Source organism: Dipodomys ordii, unplaced genomic scaffold, assembly GCF_000151885.1.
Source record: "Dipodomys ordii isolate 6190 unplaced genomic scaffold, Dord_2.0 Scaffold219, whole genome shotgun sequence".
NCBI lineage: Eukaryota > Metazoa > Chordata > Mammalia > Rodentia > Heteromyidae > Dipodomys > Dipodomys ordii.
Genome location: NW_012267435.1, coordinates 666,894 through 683,885, shown reverse-complemented (window position 1 = coordinate 683,885; position 16,992 = coordinate 666,894).

The following is a 16,992-nucleotide window of genomic DNA, read 5'->3' as shown; positions in this document are numbered from 1 at the left end:
CTTTACCTCACGTAGCTGTAATACTTGACCAGCACCAGACATGCTAGCTCCTATTCTGTGTTGTTCTTTCTTTTCTGATGTTTACCTGATGTTTACATTTCTAAATGTAAAGTATATTCTGATATCAAGGAACTTTGACTTTTTCATTGTATTTTTATGCCTGGGCCAAAGCCTAAAATAGACAACTGATACATGTTGAATGTAGTAGTTAATAACTTTGTTGGAAGATGTAGCCATAAGACTATCCCCTTACAATAACTTTTACCTTTTCTGAAATAATCAAACACCAACTGCACTCTCTCTAGTTGTGCTGAATCACAGATGGGACACAAATCTAGGCAACTGAAGAAATCTAGCATTCTGAGATGTAATCCCTTGCCTGGTTTTCTGAAAGCATAAGTAAAATGGTTATGCCCATCTCCAACCATGAGGGTTGAAAATTAAGAGAGAATGTTCTATCCTGGACTAGGTAATCAGTAATCCTTTCAGATAATTATTGAGGTATTTGGCCAAGTCTCAACAACTTGGCTAAGTATCACATGCCTTGGTAAAGTTACTAAATTAAGATCTTTGCCCCTCTAGGACCCATTCATCTCTGAATATGTGAACTTTATATATAATATATAACATATATTCACATCACACACAAACACACACACACACACACACACAATGTCTCTCAAACTCATTCTCTGTGTCCTACCCCTGGAGAATGACACAATATGACTTCCTGACCTACTGGAATTATGCTTGCAAATTTATCTATTACCACCTTTAAATTCATAGTTGATATTCTCTTGACGTACAAGTTAAATTATCACTTCACTAATATCTCTTGAGCCCTTGAGCTGGTTCCTGAAAAATTGCCAGCTCATAGGGCAGGGATAAGAATCAATGTACTCACTTCAGCCAGACCCTTTAACTCAAGAGGTATGACTGCCAGGTACAGGGAAATGACTCTCTGATGCTTTTCAAATGATTGCTAATTTTCACAGTCAATGTGAAATCATACTTACTTTGATAAATTCATTTTAAACAATCTTGTCGTGAAACTGCTAATAATGTGAACAATATGTACCTGGTATACACGCACATATATGCCTAGAGCAGTGTGGGGAGTGTAGGTAGAGACTTCCTTCTTTCTCACTATGCCCTTGTGCCCCACTACCAAAGCTGGGAGACAGAGATTCTTCTCTCTTTTTTTTATTTTTTTATTTTTTATTTTTGGGTCCAGTCGTGAGGCCTGAACTCTGGGCCTGGGTGCTGTCCCTCAGCTCTTCAGCTCAAGGCTAGCGCTCTACCACTTGAGTCACAGTGCCACTTCCGGCTTTTTTTCTTTTTGCTTATGTGGTGCTGAGGAATCGAACCCAGGGCAAGCTCTCTACCACTGAACCACCTTCCCAGCCCAGATTCTTCTCTCTTAAGAGACAGTGTGATAGTAACCATACCTCTGCCTAGGTCCAAGGAAAATGCAATACCCATTTTTTGTATAAAAGATTCCTTTCCAGGCACCAATGGCTCACACCTATAATCCTAGCTACTCAGGAGGCTGAGATCTGAGGATTAAGGTTCAAAGCCAGCCCAGGCACGAAAGTCCGTGAGACTCTTATCTCCAATAAGCAACCAGAAAACCGGAAGTGGCGCTGTGGCTCAAGTGGTTGAGCTCTTGCCTTGAGCTGAAGAGCTGAAGGACAGTGCCCAGGCCCAGAGTTCAAGCCCCATGACTGACAAAAAAAAATCCTAAAATGAATCTAAAATAATTACATTCAGCCTCTCATAAAAAAAAGATTAGCACCTACATCACATACAGAGAGGAATGCTATAATAAAATCCACAACTACAACACCCAATAAATCTCCCTTCAGACAAACAAATGGGGAAAGAGAGGAAAAGGAAGAGTGAAGAGATTTTGTATTTTCCAAATCTGCTTTTGTCTTTATGAATTATGCTTCAGTCTTCTCTGTGGGCATTTCAAATATGCAGAGTATTAAATTTTGTACCAGTTCAGTTTAGGTTCTAAGTTACTCTTTAAAAAAATTGAAAATCATTGCTTCTACATTGCTAGGAAAGAAGTACTGTTCATTTGTCATCGCTCCAAAAAATTTTGAATGGGAACTCTTTTGTACAGCTACTTAAGACAATAAAAATACAGCTGGGTGCCAGTGGCTCACATCTTTAATTCTAGCTACTCAGGAGGCTAAGGTGTTAGGATCAAAGTTCCAAGCCAGCCCTAGGCTTATCTCCAATTAACCAGCAAGAAAGTCAGAAGTGGAGCTGGGGCTCAAGTGGTAGAGTACTAGCCTTGAGCACAAAAGCTCATGGACAGTGCCCAGACCCTGAGTTCAAGTCTCAGGACCAACATACAACAAATAAAAATTTTAAATATATAATTAGAAAAAGAAACTGGAAAGCCAGGAGCTGGTGACTCACACCTGTAATCCTAGCTACTCAGGGTGCTGAGATCTGAGGATCAGGCTTCAAAGCCAGCCTGAACAGGAAAGCCCAAGAGACGCTTATCTCCAATTAACTACCAGAAAACCGGAAGTGGCACTGTGGCTCAAGTGGTAGAGTGCTTGCCTTGAAGAAAGAAAGAAAGAAAGAAAGAAAGAAAGAAAGAAAGAAAGAAAGAAAGAAAGAAAGAAAGAAAGAAAGAAAGAAAAAAAGAAGGAAGGAAGGAAGGAAGGAAGGAAAGGGAAGGAAGGAAGGAAAGGAAAGGAAAGGAAGAAAGAAAGAAAAAGAGGGAGGGAGGAAGGGAAGGAAGGAAGGGAGGGAGGTTGGGAGGGAGGGAAACAAACAAACAAACAAACTGGGATGGAGGGCATCTAGATCCTAGTGGTAAATGAACCTATTCAGCATTTACTCCTTTGGTGATGACTTAGAATAATGGGGTGGGGGAAAAGTTGTCTTTGGGATATGGGATGAGCACACTGGAATTAAGAAAGTTAAGTAGGCAATGACTTTTGCATTGAGGTTGGGAGGAGCTCATGAAGCCCCTTGCCAGGCACTTTGGGATAATCATAATGGAAACCACAACTACTGTATCAGTCAGTGAGTAAGCCATCACCATGGCTGGTTCCATGGCTTCTACTACCATCTTGCCTTGTAGATAAGATGGAGAAGAACCAGAAGAAACATACAGTCTGATTTCCTCAGCTGGTTTTCCCCAGTGAGAAATCAAAACAGAAGTATATTATGAAGACATTGTGAAGAACCCCTGTCCTAACTAGGTGCAGCTAAATGCACTTGGCTTTACTGTGTTCCCTGTAGATTGTCAAGGGAAACCCTCAAAGTAACCTGTTGAAGCAAGAAAATGCCTGAAAATAAGACCCCTGCAAGGTCCTGGGATGGCCATCCCCACAATTCCTGAATTCCATCATTGCCATAAAAAAAATCACAACTCAAAGTATCCACAAAGGCCAGATGGATAACTTGTATACAGGAAACAGACTAAGACAGGATTATGACAATCTTTATCTGAACTGAAACTATTGCTACTCAGCTCTAGCAACAACTGACATACAGCAGGGTGGGCCTAGTAAATCACATCTTCAGATGGTCTAAGAAAAGTTAGAAAACATTTGAAGAAAAAAGTATGGGTCCAAACAGAATAGAATTGGGGCTAGCACTTAGGAGAAAGAATAGGCAGATACAAAATACTAGGAAAAACTAGGCACTGGTGTCTCATGCCTGTAATCCTAGCTACTCAGGAGACTGAGTTGTGAGGATCGAGGTTCAAAGCCAGCCAGGGTAGAAAAGTCTGGGAGACTCTTATCTCCAATTAACTGCTAAAAAACTAGGAGTGGCTCAAAGTGGTAGAGCAGTAGGCTTAAGCAAAAAAAGCTCAGGGACAGTACCTAGGCCTTGAGTTCAAGCCCCACAACTAACAAAAAAAAAGTTAGAAATTAAGATTTTGATATGAAATATCCTGACACTTTGTTCTCTGTCCCTCTGTCTCTGTCTCTCTCCTTCCCTTCCTCTTTCCTTCTATCTTGGGGCTTAAGAGGACCACTGGGATCAGGCTGTTGTTTGTGACTTCTGGAATAGAAGCCTGGAACAATAGTTCTTCAAGTTTCCTTGAAGGAAAGGAAATTATCTGTAAAACTATACCTACCCTCACACACAAATTGGCATATATTTTCAGAGGGTTTGTAGGTCTCATTAGATTTATTTTGAACACCAGTTCTCTGTGAATCGCTAACTACATGTCCCCCCAACCCCATATTGATTCCTTCTCTATACCCCTATTGCATCTTATACAAATATAAAACACTGCCCTATATCATGGTGTAATTTAATGTACATGTAACCCAGGCATTTTGCCTTGGCTTGACAGGGTATCAGGACAGTACTCCACAGAGAAACTTATCAGGGGAATAACTAAAAGAAATGACCCCCTTTCCTCACATTCAATGGCAATTCACAAATAATGAGATCAGGGTCTTGGTGTAAAGGAAATAAAGTTTTTGATTTTTGCCAGGCAAAATGATGACTGCTTGAGCTATTATCTCAGAAAGAAGCTTGGTTCAAGTGGGTGGGGACAGAAAGATGATTTTTATAGAAAAGTACAGATTTTTATAGAAAAGCAGGCTGGGCACTGTTGGCTCAGGCCTGTAGTCTTAGCTACTTGGGAGGCTGAGATCTAAGGATCCTGATCTAGCCAGATCAGGAAAGTCCATGAAATTATTATCTCCAGTTAACAAACAAAATAGTAAGAAGTGGAGTTGTGTCTCAAGTGGTAGAGTGCTAACCTTGAGCATAAAAGGTCACGGACAATGCCCAGACCCTGAGTTCAAGCCTCAGGATAGGCACACATGCGCGCACACACGTGCACATACACACACACACACACACACACACACACACATGCACGCACGCACCACAGACCAGGAGCATGGCTTTCCTTATATACATGTTGGGGTATGACTTTAGGCTGGCTGGTGGCATTGGGGCCACATATTTTCCAATATACTGGTGTGAGTCTCCAGAGTTATATTCCTTGCTGCCTCTAAAGTTCTTTCACTTCCATGGTCAGCAAATGAAGAGAATAGAATGGTGACCTTGCCTGGAGCTTTAAAGATTTTTTAAAAAATTTCCTCACATGGGAGATGGGGGTAAGGAGAAATAGGAAAGCAAGCAAAAAAAAATAAACTTCTCTTTATAAAACTTGTATAAGTGAAAGTACCCAATTAGTTATTGAGCTAAAACTACAGTTTCGAGCATATTTAGTTGTCTGTTCCTGTTACAGAATCACAATTACTATTACCTTGATAGTTTCTTTGTTCTAAGGATCCTGACTAGCCATTGACCCTAACGAAGGTAAGAGATTGACTTGTCATTCTCTGCTAGGGAATTCACAAGCACAAAAGCTCAAAAGGAACTTTCTGCTGGTTTTATTTCATACTCCAAGTAAAAGAATCCAAGACATAAATAGATTAACAAGTCAAACATTATGCTACTTTATTAGGCATATACTAAATGTCAAGAACTATCCTGCAATATTTATGCCTATTAATTTGCTTGATGCTCACATTATCCCTTGAGTATTATCTATCTATAGATTCAATGCAATCCCTATCAAAATAACAATGAAATTCTTCACACTACTAGAAAAAAAATTCTAAAATTTGTATTGAACCACAGACCACTGGAATAGGCTAAGCCAATGTGAGCAAAAAGAACAGAGCATTATGCTACATGACTTCAAGATATTTGATTACAACTTTGTCAAAACAGCACATTTTTTTAGCCAGGCACAGGTGGCTCACGCCTGTAATCCTAGCTACTCAGGAAGCTGAGATTTGAGGATCGAGGTTCGAAGCCAGCCTAGGCAGGAAAGTTTGTGAGATTCTTACCTCCAATAAACTATTCAGAAAAACCTGGAAGTGGTACTTTGACTCAAGTGGTATAGTGCTAGCCTTGGGCACAAAGATGCTCAAGGACAGTTCCCAGACCCTGAGTTCATGCCTCAAGACCAGAAAAAAACAGCACATTTTTTACATGAGCACACATAGAGTATGTCAGGACAACTTAGAAAGAAGCCTGTACATCTATAACCAAGTAAATACTGAAAATATGCTAAAAATAATTTTTAGAAAGTTATGAGTACAAATCTATATAGAGATATTAAAAAGAAAAAGAAGAACGTGCTAAGAACATACACTGGAGACAGGAGAATCTTTTCAAAAAAATGGTACTAGGGGGGCTGGGAAGGTGGCTCAGTGGTAGAGCGCTTGCCTTGCATGCCTGAGGCCCTGGGTTCGATTCCTCAGCACCACATAACCAAAAAGAAAAAAGCCAGAAGTGGCGCTGTGGCTGAAGTGGTAGAGCACTAGCCTTGAGCTGAAGAGCTGAGGGACAGCGCCCAGGCCCAGAGTTCAGGCCCCACGACCGGACCCAAAAAAAATGGTACTAGGAAAGTTGGGTATCCATATAATTCTAGAACCTACCTCTCACCACTTACAAAGATCAACTCAAAATAGATTAAAGTCTTAAATATAAGACCTGAAAATACAAAACTACCAGAATAAGACATAGAGGAAGAACATCAAAATAAGCAAAACATTTTTCATAAGATTCCCAAAGTGCTAGGTATGGCTCACACCCATAATCCAAGCTACTCTGGGTCCAGGCTAAGATCTGAGGATCATAGTTCAAAGTCAGCCTGGTCAGGGAAGTCTCCAATTAACCAGCACAAATCTGGAAGTGGAGCTGTGGCTCAAGCAGTAGAGTGCCAGCCTTGTGCACAAAAGCTAAGGGACAGTGCCTCAGTACCAGTAGACACACACACACACACACACATCTCCAAAGCACAGGAAACAAAGACAAAAATAAACAAATGGTATTACATCAAATAAAAAGGCTTCCCTGTTGGGTCTACAAACAACTTGCACAGAGGGCTGGGATGGTGGCTCAGTGGTAGAGTGCTTGCCTTGCATGCATGAGCTCCTGGGTTCGATTCCTCAGCACCACATAAGCAGAAAAAGCTGGAAGTGTCACTGTGGCTCAAGTGGTATAGCAGTAACATTGAGCTGAAGAGCTGAGGGGCAGTGCCCAGGCCCAGAGTTCAGGCCCCACGACCAACAAGAACTCCAAGATAGGGACACAAGTGGTTTTTTTTCTTTCTTGCTACTGTTTCTAATGTATTAATAAGGTACCATGTGATTTTTTTGTTGCTTCGTATGTCCCTCCCCCATGGTATAACCCCTGTTTTCACTGTATTTGATGTTGGTATAATTTGTGGAGAGGAAAGGAAAAAACAGGTGGGCCCATTGCAACAATGAGATGTACAAGATACTGTTGAACAATGAACTTTACAATTTAGGTGGGGAGGGGTGGGAGCGTAGTTGTGGAGGTGGGAGGGAATGGGTGATAGGGGAAAAACAAAGGAGGAGGCAACAATGTTTGATAAGAAATGTACTCATTACCTTGTTCATGTAACTGCAACCCCTCTGTACAGTATTTTCATAATAAAAAACTTATTAAAAAAACAAAAAAAACAAAGCTGCACAGACAAGCAACAGGGTTTAGAGATAAACTACACACCTGACAAGAGGTTAATAGCTGGAATATATTAGGAACTCTAAGGATTCAGTAGCAAATAAGAAAAAGCAATTGAAAAGTGGGAAATAGTACTAAATGGTTTTGTCAAAAGAACACACATACACACACACAACTGGCCAATAGCTATATGTAAGAATGTTCAAATCAGTAATCATCAGAGGAATGAATGCAAATCAAAACTACAATGACATATGACTTCACTCTGATAAGACTGACTCATGTTCAAAAGATAAGATATAAATGAGTGCTGGTGAAAAGTAAACCCTTGTGGAGAAAAGTAAACCCTTGTATACCATTGGTGAGAATGTAAAATAGTTCAGTCATTATGGAAAATAATAATAGAAGTTCCTCAATTTTTTAAAAAAATTGAACTGCCATATGACCCATCAATAGCAGTATTATGTACGTATCCAAATAAAGTAAAATATGTGTGTCCAATAGACAACTATGGTTCCATGTTCACTGTAATACTATTCACAATAGCCAAAAGATAGAAACAGCTTAAGTTCCATTGACTAATACATTAATGGATAAAGAAAATATACAAACATAGAACAGACTACTAGTCAGTCATTAAAAAGAAAACAAGAATGAAAATCTTCATTTGTGACAACATGAAGGGAATTGGAGATCTTTATGCTAGGTGCAATAATTCAGGACCAGAAAAAAATTTCAGCATGACCCCACTCATGTGTAGAAACTTAAAAAAAACCCTGATTTTAGAAGTCAATTTAAGCATAGAAAGGTTGTTACCAAAGGCTTGGGAGAGTGAGTGGTAGGGATGGGTAAAAGGTGATCAATGGGTCCTAACTCACAGTTAAATAGAAATAAGTTCTGGTGTTCTATTGCACAAGAGATTTACTATAGATAACAATAATGTACTGGGTATTTCAAAAAGCTTATAAAAACCACTGGTGGCTCATGTTTGTAATCCTAGTTATTCAGGAGGCAGAGATCTGAAGGATCATGGTACAAAGCCAGTCCTAACAGAAAGGTTTGTGAGCCTCCATCTTCAAAACAACCAGTAAAAAGCAGGGCTAGAGATGTGGCTCAGAAGGTAGAGCACCAGCCATGAGTACCAAGCTGAACAAGAACATGAGGCCTTATTTAAACTCCACTACTGGCATGTGTGTGTGACATATGCATGCATACACACACACAACACACACACACACACACACACACACACACACACAGAACTTGAGAAAAGGATTTTTAAATTTTTCACTGTAGAGAAATGATAAATACTTGAGGAGCTAGCTATGTTTAACTGTATTTAAACACTATATAATACGTACATATATCAAAATATTACATGAGGCCCCATTAATATGTATATTTATGGTTTTATGTATCAGTTTAACATATTTGAATAAAAAACCTACAACAGAAAAGTGGGAAACACATATGAGCAAATTAAGCAAGTGAAAGAGGAAAGCCAGTGACTGAAACACTACATGTTCATCAAAACATGCCAGCCATTATCCTCTAATGAGTTGCTACCATGCATTATTATAGGTCTAAGGTCTCCAGATCATCTACTGATTTGAGTCATGCTTGTTTTATGTAAAGTCTGATGTATTTAATGTCAACAATTAATACAATTAAAGAGGCTGGGCACGGGCAGCTCACACCTAAAATCCTAACTACTAATCAGGAGACTGAGATCTGAGGATCAGAGTTCAAAGCCAGTCCAAGCATACAAATCTGAGAAACTCTTTATCTCTTAACCAGCAAACAGCCAGAAGTGGAGCTGTGACTCAAGTAGTAGAATGCCAGCCTTGAGTGGAAAAAGGCAAATGATAGCTCAAAGTGCTGAGTTCAAGCTCAACTACTGGCATGAAAAAATACAACTAAAGATAATAAGCAACTTTGAGGGCCAGATAAAACATACCTGCATTGTAAATTCTGCCCAAGGGAAGCCTATTATCCAGTTGTTTCTTTCCTACTTCCACAATTCCCTCTGCCTGGAGTGCTGTATCTTAATGACTTAACCTCCCTCTCCCCACAAATCCACCCATTCAATTATCTATTAAGACTTAGCTTATAGCCAGGCACTGGTGGCTCACTTCTGTAATCCTAGCTACTGAGGAGGCTGAGATCTGAGGATCACAGTTTGAAGCCAGCCTGGTCAGGCTCATAGATTCTTATCTCCAATAAACTACCAAAAAGCTAGTGGTAGAGCACTAGCTTTGAGTACAAAAGTTCAGAGAGAGTGCCCACACCCTGAGTTCAAGCTCCAGGAGCAGCACAAAAAAATCTTTGCTCAGGTGTCAACTCATCTCAGAAGGCTTCCAAAAACACTTCAATTACAAGCCTCTTCCCTTGAACAGTTATAAGAGGGCATATACATTTTTATTTATTTTTTTGGGGTCCGGTCATGGGACCTGAACTCTGGGCCTGGACGCTGTCCCTTAGCTCTTCAGCTCAAGGCTAGCGCTCTACCACTTGAGCCACAGCGCCACTTCTGGCTTTTTTCTTTTTGCTTATGTGGTGCTGAGGAATCGAACCCAGGGCCTCTGGCATACAAGGCATGCGCTCTACCACTGAGCCACCTTCCCAGCCCATGGGGCATATAAATTTTTCTACACAGTACTTTGTTTACTTTGGGAGTATTACAGTGGGGGGTGGGGGGAGGTAGTTTGGATCATAGAGCAGAGTACCCTGTAACCTAAGCACTGAAGGACTAAGTACACAGAAATGTAAAATCAAGACATTCCATAGCATATAGTTTTCAAGGATGGGAAAACCATCCAGTATTGCTAGAATAGAAACTGATCACTGAATTGTACACTAACAAGTAACAGGGTTCATTTGGCTGCTACTCTAGAAGCAGGAAGAAAAATTGGTTTTCAGAGATCCTAATTTAGGACAAAACAAGCCTGGAAGATAGTTAAGAGACTATTGTAGAATAATAGGACCTAGATGACAAAAGATGCTGAGTACTGGTGGCTTATGCTTGTAATCCTAGCTACTCAGGAGGCTGAGATCTGAGGATCATATTTTGACCAGACTAGGCAAGAAAGTCTATGAAACTCTTATCGCCAATCAAGCATCAAAAAATCCAGAAGTGGAGCTGTGGCTCAAGTGGTAGAGCATTAGCCTTGAGCACAAACGCTCAAGGACAATGCCCAGGCCCTGAGTTAAGCCACACACAGCATACACACACACACACACACACACACACACCATCAAAATATATGCAGTCTAACAAAACCTGTGCAGTCTAACAAAACCTGTGCAGTCTAACAATGATACCAGAAAGGGAAAGGATTGAGCTATACCTGATGCAGAAAAGATCACAAAAATAACCAGAGAGCATCTGGGCAGAGTCACAATTCTGGACTTGGTTCTCAGTTTTGTGAGCACAGATGGATTTTATTCATTTACTCATGATAAATTATTCTACAAATCACATAGACTATTAAATCAGATGAGGGCTGTACTTTTCCTATGGCGAGGACACTGCCTTGCCCAACAATGCAATGCCTAGAATACCAATAAGTGATCCGAAACTTGTTCTGTGGCCAGGAAAACAGAGCATAAGGAAATGGATAACCTTGGACAATGTTTCTTTATGGCCACGGATAAAACCTTGTGTACAACTCCTGTCTTAGAAAAAAGAATTCACCTCTCCACTGACCAAAATATATGTCTGCCAGCATTCTGGGACACAATCACAAGACTGGTTCCCAAGACTCATGCTCCTTCTTTAATACAATGAAAGATTTTTCATTTCTAAACAGTTTTCCCTTCATTATATTAATAGCATATTGGTTGGCCCATATTTTTCAATTTTGTCAAAATTTGATTTGATTTCTATGCCTTCTCCTTCCAGCTTTAGTCCGGAGTCAGCCAGTCTTTGCATTGTGACTCCTGAGATGACACATCTCACTCATTATGGACTAAATTCATTAGGCTAGAACCTGTTTGAAGGCCACATTTATATTCAAGATCACTATAGCTTCATATGCTGATTATACCCAAGATCTTCAATGTTGTTTAATCAATATTTTATAACTTTGACTATTTAATAAATAGTATGCAACATTTTAAACTCTTGGAATTTCATATAAAAACATAAAACTTGTTCTTAAAAATATGTCATCATGATGGGTGTTAGTGGCTCACACCTGTACTCCTAGCCACTCAGGAGGTTGAGATCTGAGGATTGCAGTTTGAAGCCAGCACAGGCAAGAAAGTCAGTGAGACTCTTACCTCCAGTTAACCAGCAAAAAGGCAGAAGTAGAGCTGTGGCTCAAGTGGTAGACTGCTAAAGCTGATCATAAAGGCTCTGAGACACCATCCAGGCCCTGAGATTCAGCCCCAGAACTGGCACAAAAATTAAATTTATATATATATATATATATATATATATATGGACTACTTCTTCATAGTAACTATTGACTCATATTTGAAGTGACAGCCTTATTTACTTTTGAAACTAGGTCTCATAGTGCAGTTCCAGGCTGGCCTTGAGCTCATAATTCTCATGGCTCAACATCCCTAGTGCTCAGATTACAGGCATTTGCTACCTTGTTGGTTGCTGTCTCTTTAGATGGGGTAGGCACACTTAGGTTGCCATCCTCCATACCTCACCATATTTTTTCCTGGCAACAAAGTTATGTATCTGTTACCATTTTTGTGAGTATTGGACTTAGTAGGCTCTTCTGCCAGCTTTTCAGAGCTGTTCACAAGTGTTTTCTTCACAAGGATTTTCTAGTCCTCTGGGAGAACATGAACACACTCAGCGCTTCAAGTGACTTTGCTCAGCATCTTGGTAAAGCCTTCCTGGCTCATCAAGGCAGACATAGCATATTCCTCTGAACATGTATGCACAGCCATGCATGCAAGCTTGTAGCCATGTGAAACATAAGGCTTCTTCATTCTCCTCATGTGATTTCATTTTCTAATTTAATGAAGGTTCTTAATCTGGAATCCACTGATAGGTTCTAGGGAGTGATAAATGGCATGAAATAGGAAAGTATTTGCTAGATAAAGGAGGCACAACTTTGATAAAATCTAACAGAGCCATGACCTAAAAACAATAACAATAATGGGAACAGCAAGATGGGGAGGTATAAAGGCAGTAATAAAAACAATAACATGGACTTAAAGAAGGGATTCCTTTATATTGTGTTAGTTGGGCATTGACAAAATGAAAACATGTCCTTAAAGACCCTACATACTGTTGTTGTTGTGTTGTTGTTGTTTGCTTTATAAGTATTTTGAGTAACAGAACAACATTTTGGTGCTATGTGTGTGTGTGTGTGTGTGTGTGTGTGCGCACACACACACATGTATACACACACATGCACTGCAATTGGAACTTAAACTCAGGGCATAGGTGTTGTCACTGAGGTTTTTCACTCAAGGATGGCATTTTACCAAATGAGCCACACCTCCACTTCTGGCTTTTTTTGGTTAATTGGAGATAAGTGTCTCACAGATTTTCCTGCCTGGACTGGATTTGAACCACAACCCTCAGATCTACAATTACAGAGTGTGACACATTCAGCTGCCCATCTAGAATACTTCTTGAGGACTTACTATATCAAAGGTCTGTGCTAAGTATTTGGAAATACAGGAATAAATAAGATACAATCTCTATCACTAAGCAGCCCAAATTCTTGTGGAAAGAAAAATGATTCAAAGCTGGGTGCCAGTGGCTCACACTTGTAATCCTAGCTAAGCAGGAGGCTGAGATCTAAGGTTCACACTTCAAGGCCATCCCAGGCAGGAAAGTATGTGAGACTGGTATCTCCAATCAACCACAAAAAAAAAAAGACCGAAGCAGTGCTGTGGTTCAAAGTGATAGAGCACTAGCCTTGAGTGAAAAAGCTCAGGGACATCACCCAGGTCCCAAGTTTGTCAAGCCACACAACTGACAAATAGAAAAAAGGAAAATAATTCATTTCAATACAAATTGACCAGCATAATGCTACAGACACATAGAGGGTGAATGGAAATGCTCATTAAAAGGTAGTTACACCCAGGTGTTGGTTGCTCATACCTGTAATCCTAGCTACTCAAAAGGCTGAGATTTGAGGATCGAAATTTGAAGCCAGACTCTCAGGAAAGTTCCTGAAACTCTTATCTGAAATAAGCTACTGGGGAAAAGCCGGAAGCTTTGTGCAAAAGAAATTTAGGGACAGCGCCCAGGCCCTGAGTACAAGCCACAGGATCAGCACACACACACACACACACACACACACACACACACACACACACACACACACACACACACACACCATTCTCACAACACCCTGGTAAAGTTGGAGCTGTTGTGATCCCTGTTGCATCACTGAAAAACTGGAGCAAGGATTTTCATCAGCCCCAATTTCTATCATCTTGCAGCTGGTAAGCCAGGAGTCCATGGCAGGTCACCCACCACTGCTTCTCAGCCAGTGTACCCCAGCACTTTTATTCAAGACTGTCTGTGTACTTGGCCAAGTACACAGTACATGCTATAATCCACGTCTTTTGACTGTACATAGAGTTCATTCTTCTTTTTCTTATGCTGAATCTGTATCTTTAGAAAACTTGCTATTGGCAGGAAAGCAATGCTCAGATGGCAAAAAAAGTATACAAGGAGTCAAATGTAGTATCAGCATGGTAACTGTTAAGGGTTCCATATGTTCTACCCTTGAGAATAGATTATCACAGTGATTTGGGATGAGAATAAAAATAGGACAATTTGAGACCCAGGGCAGAGATTCTCCTCTTTTTCAGGTACAGTGGGAGTCCTTCCCTGCCCCATGGCTTCTTTTTAATTTTTAAAATTATCTTTAAGTAACTATACAAAGGAATTTCAACTCAATATATCAATTTATGAGCACAATGTTACCAACAGCATTCCCAGGCTCTGTGAAAGTATTAGGCCGCATTATTAATGTTTTATAAAAACTCCTCAATCCACATGTCCACATGTCACTTCAGAGTCTCTGAGGTATATTCTAACCATAATTTGAGCTAACTAGATGTCAGCATGAGATTTTTATTTTAACCAGTAATATGTGAATTGGCCTCTGTAATGTCTACTACTGAAGTACAGTGTACATTCAAATGAAAATTTAACTTGTGAAAATGTCTAGTCTCAGCGGGGCTCTCATCCTAGATACTCAGGTAGCTGAGATCTGAGGATTGTGATTCAAAACCAGCTGGGGCAGGAAAAGTCTGTGAGACTCTTATCTCCAATTAACTACCAAAAAGCTGGAAGTAGAGCTATGGCTCAAGTGGTAGAGTGATAGTGTCCAGTGATAGAGGGATCTAGTGTCCAGGCCCTGAGTCCAAGCCCTAGGACCAGCACAAAAATACTTAGTCCTTATCTGTATCAATTAAATAATATTTCAAATAATTTTGGCACATATTTTTAATTTGCATAGAGTGGCTACAGGATGGGTCACTAATCAACTGAGCATTATCTAAGGTAGATAATGCATGTCACATAGAATTCTGAAACCAAGTACTACATAGTATATTCTATTCTGTGGGAAAAAAGATGGTTTATAAACTAAATCTTAGATTCTTTAAAATGCCTCCAAAGAAATTATCTTGTGATAGTAAAACACAAGATACAAACACATGCTAAATGCTTTATTTGTAATAAAAAGATATGAAGATTTGTGCCAGTACCAGGGCTTGAACTCACAGCTGTATACTCTTGCTCAGATTTTTCACTTAGGGCTGGTGCTCAATCACTTGAGCCATGCCTCTAGTCCAAACATGTATTATCATTTCAACAATGCTGAAATAATGTTTGAAGACTAGGAACTTCAGGGGGAACTAAATAATGACTGCCTGTATTTTACACATCTGCCTTTAGTCTAACAGTAACATTTTCCTGGAGCTTCCTTTAAAGGCCATAGCAATTGTGTTTATTTCAATTAAATTCTTTGAATAAATAATATTTGAGAACTATTATATTACAGTCTAAATGAAATCTAGATTTTGCAAATGAATAAAATCAAGCAATATTTGGCCTTTTGAACTTGATTTATCTTGCTCAATATAATGATCTCCAGTTCTATCCACGTTCTTGTAAAAGAAATGAGCTTATTTTTTAAAGTTCCCCAAGGTGGCTAAAGAAATAAAAGCCAAATAGAAAACAAAAGAAAATTCCATTGTGTACTCAATGGCATTCTATGCCTCCATCAGAAAGAATGACATTGCCCCATTTGTTAGGAAATGGAAAAACTTGGAAAAAATTATATGAAGTGAAGTAAGCCAGGCCCAAAGAAACATAGGTCCCATGGTTTCCCTTCTTTGCAATATCTAGTATATGTCTGAGTCAAGCAGAAAAGGTCAGATAAGTTGATGTTAGGGAAATGAACTCTAAGATATGTATTCAAATGCTTTTTTTCTTTCATATGATTGTTTCTAACACATTTATAAGATTATTTCTTTGTTGCTTTGTATGTCTCTCCCCCACAGTATAACCCCTGCTTTCACTGTATTTGATGTCGGTATAATTTGTGGAGGGGAAGGGGAAAAACAAATCGTTTAAATAGTGATATAGGTGGACCCATTGCAACAATGAGATGTACAAGATGCTATCTCAAAAAACAAACTTTACAATTTTGGTGGGGTGCGGGGAGGATGGTAAGGGAAAACAAAGGAGGAAGCAACAAACAATGCTTGATAAGAAATGTACTCATTACCTTGCTCATGTAACTGTAACCCCTCAATACGGTATTTTCACAATAAAAAACTTATTAATAAAAAAAAAGAAAAATAAAAAAGAAAGCATGAAGGAAAACCTGAAGAGAACATTAAGATACTAAGATAGTATCAAAGAGCAAGCAAACAAGATACTAGCGTACACTTAGCATACACAAGGTCCCAATCTTGATCCTTAGTACCAGTGTGTATCTAACTTACTCTTGAAGAGCAGCAACACTCTAATACTCAAGCCATATAGACTATTCTCCCCTTTGACCAGAAACACAAAACTTCTAACAAATACATTAGCAAGTCAAATTCATATAGTAGTTCTTTTTTTTAATTAATTAATTTATTTATTATTGTGAAAATACCGTACAGAGGGGTTACAATTACATGGGCAAGGTAATCATTACATTTATTATCAAGCATTGTTGCCTCTTCCTTTGTTTCCCCTTCCCATACCCCCCCCTCCGCCCCATCCCCCACCCGACCCTGCCCCCGCAAAGTTGCAAAGTTCGTTTTTCTGACAAAACGACTTGTACATCTCATTGTTGCAATGGGTCCACCTGTATCCCTATTTAAACAATTTATTTTTTCCCTTCCCCTCCACAAATGATACCAACATCAAATACAGTGAAAGCAGGGGTTATACTGTGGGGGAGAGACATACAAAGCAACAAAGAAATCATCTTATAAATATGTTAGAAACAATTGCATGAAAGAAAAAAAATTTGAATACTTATCTTGGGGTTCATTTCCCTAGCATCA